Source organism: Nicotiana tomentosiformis, chromosome 8 (genome assembly GCF_000390325.3).
Source record: "Nicotiana tomentosiformis chromosome 8, ASM39032v3, whole genome shotgun sequence".
Lineage (NCBI taxonomy): Eukaryota > Viridiplantae > Streptophyta > Magnoliopsida > Solanales > Solanaceae > Nicotiana > Nicotiana tomentosiformis.
Window position 1 is genome coordinate 17,073,947 of NC_090819.1, and position 6,264 is coordinate 17,080,210.

The window sequence follows — 6,264 nt, forward strand, 5'->3', positions numbered from 1 at the left end:
GTCTTATTTAGATGAAAGAACAATTTGAATTTCATTCCCTTCAATTACGCCCTTTTCCAAGCGAAAAATCTCTTAATTTAAGGTACTAATAATGGATTGTATATAAATTGTAAGAAAAACTTGTTTAGGGCGGGTAATATACAAAACTTGGATAATTTTAGTAAATAAGTTTCAAATATTGTATAGGAAGGAAAAAATTCCGATAAATGGACTAAATATTAAGAATAAATTTTTTTCGATTTTCGGATATCCAAAAATTCGAAGTACCAAATCCAATATCCAATCCGAAATTCAAAATCCAATCCGTAATCTGAAAATCCAAACCAAAAATTCAAAAAATTCGAAAATTCGGGTTGAATTTCGGATTTACCCATATTATGCCGCCCCTATCTCCAGCCCAATATTTTCCAAACTAATAGTTAATGGCTCAACGTATTAAGCATGTCTTTTACATTTTTCGGTAACAACATCCAAGAGAAATATACTAATAATGTGTGAGAAAGGTAAATACGCAGTGGAATTCAAGTTGAAAAAGTAGAAAATCTTTATGGGTTAAAATCGCCACAAGTTGCAAGAAACCATAAATGATTAACAGTGTAAATTTAATATTCAAGCATTTGCTCTGTTTAAAATTTCAGTTTTTCAATTTAATTTTTTAGGACAAAAATGTCTTGAGATTTCCTGAAGTTAAGATTTTTAGTTTAAAATTTCAGGACAAAATAAGTATTGCCTAATCTCTAAATAGCATCCCTGAGAATAGTTATCTGTACATTTGCCCCGATCACTTGCATGATGGAATACGCCTGTTCCCCGGTGGGTTTTAATTCTCATTCATGTGTCCTAAGAGTTAGTACTCTATACAAGTAGGGGTGTTAATGGATATTTAAAAATAGACTAAACCGACTGAACTGTACCGCACCAAATCGATTTTTAGGTTTCTTTTAATAAAATCATAGGTTTTTATATAAATCTATAACCGTACCGATAATTAGGGTAGTACCGAACCGCACCGAATAAATCTACATGAAAAATATATATTTATATATTAAGTTTAAAATAATAAAGCATTAACATTTTTCTTGGGCCTTGAATTATGAGAACGATTACAAGCCAACATATAACTAAACTCAAAATCCTTATTCTCAAACCTATTATACTTCTACAACATCAACAACATATCCAGTATTATCCAACACCATGGGATCTGAGAAGGGTAATGTGTACGCAGACCTTATCCCTACCTTGTGATGATAGAGAGGCTATTTTCAATAAACCTATTATACTACTATTGAAACTAAATTATTTCCACCATATTCACTAGCAAGACACAAGGTATTCTAGCGATCATAAGTAGCAAACTATAATGTATTGAATATTTTTTCTTTCGTATGATTTAAATTTATATTTTCGAATATTTAATCTTCTATAGACTTTATTCTTGAGTCCCAACTTACTTAATAACTTTTCACTCATGTGATTTATATTTTCTTTGTCTTTGCTTAGTTTCTTTTACACTGTTGTAGAATAGTTGATGGATCTATACTCTGGTCATCTTTTATGTTTTCTTAATTCATCACCCTTTAAATAATAAAAATGTCTAGAGAGTTTTGTTAAGTCATATAAAAGTATGTATGTTGTTGCATTCTGCTTCTACTAGTGACTTTTAAGTGACATTTAAAAAAATATCGAAAATTAACCGAACCGTACCAATACCGAAGAGAAACCGACATGATTGGTACAGTTTCTAAAAGTCTAATTTTGGTTATACATAATAAAATAATCGAAAAATTGATATGGTACAAATTTTATAAAATAACCGGCCGAATCGAACCATTGACAACTTTATATACAAGTATTATATGGCCAGTGGCCTAAAAACTAATTTAATTTAAATTTTGATATAAAGAATAAAGTAAAAAAGAGTAAAAACTAAAAACAACTATGTTTACCCGAAAAATCGGATAATGTTAAATTTATGTATAGTTCTAAGGATACGTAATACCCTTTGATATAAAGATAACAATGCGAGTATTTTGATTATGAGAATGACAATGATGAACATAAAGAATGAATAAGATCCAGTAAAACGAGCATAAGGAGATCTTTGTATATGAGAAAATATCTTTTTGTTCCAATCTATTCCGTGTGTTTGGTATATGCATAGCTTACAAGGATTCACCCTTTTATAGTAGAGGGTCATTACCAAAAATAATAAAATAAAGCATATAGTGGAGAACCCATGATGATTTATCTCTTTCTCGATTCCCGCCAAGATTCTCTCTCTTGGTGCAGTTGTAACGGCTCTTGTTTGTGAGCTCGATACTGGCTCGAACTCGTTATTGGGTCGAGCCCTTCGGTCTTGGCTCGAGTTCGACCTTCGGGATGGGCGTCACGCATTTCCGACCTCGAAGCAGTGCCTTGCGGATCGATTCGGTCACAGGCTCGATAAGGTTATCGAGCCGACTCCTCGAGTAACCTTCGGCCTCGAGGCTCGTTAGTACTGACTTCGGAGCTCACTCTCAAAATTCCACTCCGACTTCTTACCACTTGAACTCGATCCAACGTAGGAAGGCCGAAATCTATTTCGACCATATACAAATAGTCCCCTCGTTTCTCACGAAGGATGCAGTGAGAATCGATGTGATTTTTGGTGGTTCGATCGGGTCATAAGCCGACGTTTTAACAGGGATCGATTATGACGTATGTGATAGTTGTCCCATCGATTTAGCCTTTCAAGGTATTTAATGCTTGTCAGATGGCGGTCGGCCATCTCTGATATTGAACCGCCATGATGCGAGCCTATAAATAACTCCTACATCTGTCACTTACCACTTTTACGCATTCACTCCCCCAAATTTTCTCATCTTTTCTTTCTATCTCGTCGCTACCAGAGTTTTGGTGTCGTCAATTTTTCACTTCCCTTTGTCTTTATTCCTCTCATATCAATGGCCAAAACTTCAAAAACTGTACCTCAGAAGGAGAAAGCTTCTTCTTTACGGCCGTCCGGCGACAAGGCATCGGTGGAGCCGTCCACCTATGACTACGTTCCCGGCCCATCTACTCTAAAGATCGATTTTAAGGTTGAGAATCCTTCATCCGTCCCGGGTCGATGCGAGCACGTGTCGATGTATACGTGTCATTCCCAATATGGTCCTAGTTTTCCTTCGTTTGGATTTCGGGTATTGATGATGACTTTTCTTAACACTAAGTCCCCGGGCTTGAAATAGCGGAGCTTGGTTCCTCCGTTATAATATCTTTTGATTCGCTGCTTTTGGGCGGTCAATCGGACGAGAGCAGCTTCTCTTCTTTCGTCCGATAATTCGAGGTTGGTATTCATAGCCTCGTTATTTGATTCTTCCATCGTTAATCAAAATCTGGTATTGGGTTCATCGACTTTGACTGGTATCAATGCTTCGAGCCCATATACTAAGGAGAATGGGGTCGCCCCCGTACTAGATTTTGACGTTGTTCGATACGCCCAAAGGACTTCGGGCAGGATTTCTCTCCATTTTTCCTTTAGCGTCTTTCAACCACTTCTTTAGGTTTTGAATGATAGTTTTGTTCGTTGATTCGGCCTGTCCGTTCCCACTGGGGGTGGTATGGTGTTGATAGTATCCTTCTTATTTTGTGATCTTCGGGGAATTTTGTTACTTTTCTACCAACGAATTGCTTTCCATTGTCACATACTATTTCGGCGGGTATCCCGAATCAGCATATGATATGATCCCAAATAAAGTCTATAACTTCTTTCTCTCTTATTTTCTCGAATGCCTGTGCTTCAACCCATTTAAAAAAAAGTCAGTTATAAATAAAATGAATTTGGCTTTACTTGGGGTCGATAGCAGAGGGCCGACGATATCCATTCCCCATTTCATGAACAGCCATGGGGATAGGACTGAGTGAAGTTGCTCTCCGGGTTGATGGATCATTGGCGCAAACCTTTGATATTTGTCACATTTACGAACAAATTCCTTCGCATCTTTGCCCATATCGTTCCAATAATGTTCTGCTCTGATTATTTTTCGAACTAATGTATCGGCACCGGAGTAATTCCCGCAAGTGCCCTCGTGCACTTCCCGTAGGATGTAATCGGTATCTCCCGGACCCAAGCATACTGCCAATGGTCCATCGAATGTCTTTTGGTATAACGTTCCGTCTGAAGCCAACGTGAATCGAGCAACTTTTGTCCGTAGGGTCCTAGAATCTTTAGGGTCCGATGGGAGCTTTTCGCTCTTTAAGTATTCAATATACTTGTTTCTCCAATCCCAGGTTAGGCTTGTAGAATTTATCTCGGCGTGACCTTTTTCGATTACCGATCTCGAAAGTTGAATAATAGACCCCGAGCCCAAGTCATCTACCTCGACCAACGATCCCAAATTCGCAAGCGCATCAGCCTCATTATTTTGTTCTCGTGGAACATGCCGTAAAGTCCATTATTTGAAATGGTGCAAAGTGACAAGCAGTTTGTCTAAATACCTTTGCATTCTACCTTCTCGAACTTCGAAGGTTTTGTTTACTTGACTCACCACCAGCAAAGAGTCACAATTGGCTTCAATGACTTCTGCTCCCAAGTTTCTACCTAGCTCGAGACCTACAATCATGGCTTCATACTCGGCCTCATTGTTAGTCAACCTGATAGTTTTAATAGATTGCCTAATAGTGTTATCCGTGGGTGGTTTCAAAACTATGCCTAGCCCGGACCCTTTCACGTTCGAAGCCTCGTCCGTAAAAAGGATCCATACCCCCGATGATGTACCTGATTTCAACAGGAGTTCTTTTTCGACTTCGGGTATGAGGGTTGGTGTGAAATCGGCCACGAAGTCTGCTAAAATTTGAGACTTGATGGTCGTACGGTGTTGATTTTCGATATCGTACCCACTGAGTTGGCCGGCCCATTTGGCCAATCGTCCTGATAGTTCGGGCTTATGCAAAATATTACGAAGAGAGTAGGCGGTTAATAGGCATATGGGGGGACATTGAAAGTACGGTCTTAACTTTCTAGAGGCGCTTATCAGTGCAAGTGCCAATTTTTCTAGGTGCGGATACCTAGTTTCCGCTTCTCCTAAGGTCCGACTTATATAATAAACAGAAAATTGCGTACCTTGCTCTTCCCGAACTAGGACACTGCTTACGGCGACTTCCGATACTTCCAAGTACAAGCAAATTTTTTCGTCTGTTTTTGGAGTGTGAAGTAGTGGTGGGCTTGATAGATATCGTTTTAGTTCCTCTAATGCTTGTTAGCATTCCCGTGTCCAAGCGAAATCGTTCTTCTTTTTTAGTAGAGAGAAAAATTTGTGACTTCGATCTGATGATCTCGAAATGAATCGGCCTAAGGCTGCAATCCGTCCCGTTAGCCTTTGTACAGCTTTCACGCTATCCATGATGGCGATGTCTTCGATGGCTTTGATTTTGTCGGGGTTAATATCGATTCCCCAATTTGATACCATGAAATCGAGGAACTTGCCCGAACCGACCCCGAAAGCACATTTTCGGGGTTGAGCTTCATGTTGTATGTCCTCAAAATCTCGAACGTTTCCTGCAAGTGGGCCAAATGGTCCTCTGCGCGCAGGGACTTAACTAGTATGTCATCAATATAAACTTCCATTGATTTACCTATTTGTTCATCGAACATTTTATTTACTAGGCCTTGGTAAGTAGCCCCCGCATTTTTAGCCCGAAGGGCATCACATTATAACAATATGTTTCATATTTGGTTACAAATGAGGTCTTTTCCTGGTCCTCCGGGTTTATCTGGATTTGATTATACCTGAAATTGGCATCTAGAAAAGTGAGGATCTCGTGGCCGGTTGTGGTATCGATCATGCAATCGATGTTAGGCAGCGGAAAGGAATCTTTGGGGCATGCTTTGTTCAAATCCTTATAGTCCAAACACATTCTAAGTTTGTTCCCTTTTTAGGCACTACAACCACATTGGCTAACCATTAGGGATATTTCACCTCCCGAATGGACCCTATCTTGAGAAGTTTGGTTACCTCGTCCTTTATGAATGCGTGCTTTTCCTCGGACTGGGGTCTTCTTTTGCTTCACCGGTCTGAACCTAGGGTCCAAGCTTAGCCGATGCGTCGTTATGTCCGGTGGGATCCCTGTTATATCTAAATGGGACCAGGCAAAACAATCAATGTTATCAATAAGAAATCGAATAAGTTTCTTCCTAAGTTCGGGGCTCAACCCTGTTCCCAAGTATACCTTTCGTTCGGGCCAGTGCTCGATTAGTATGACTTGCTCCAGTTCCTCAATTGTTGA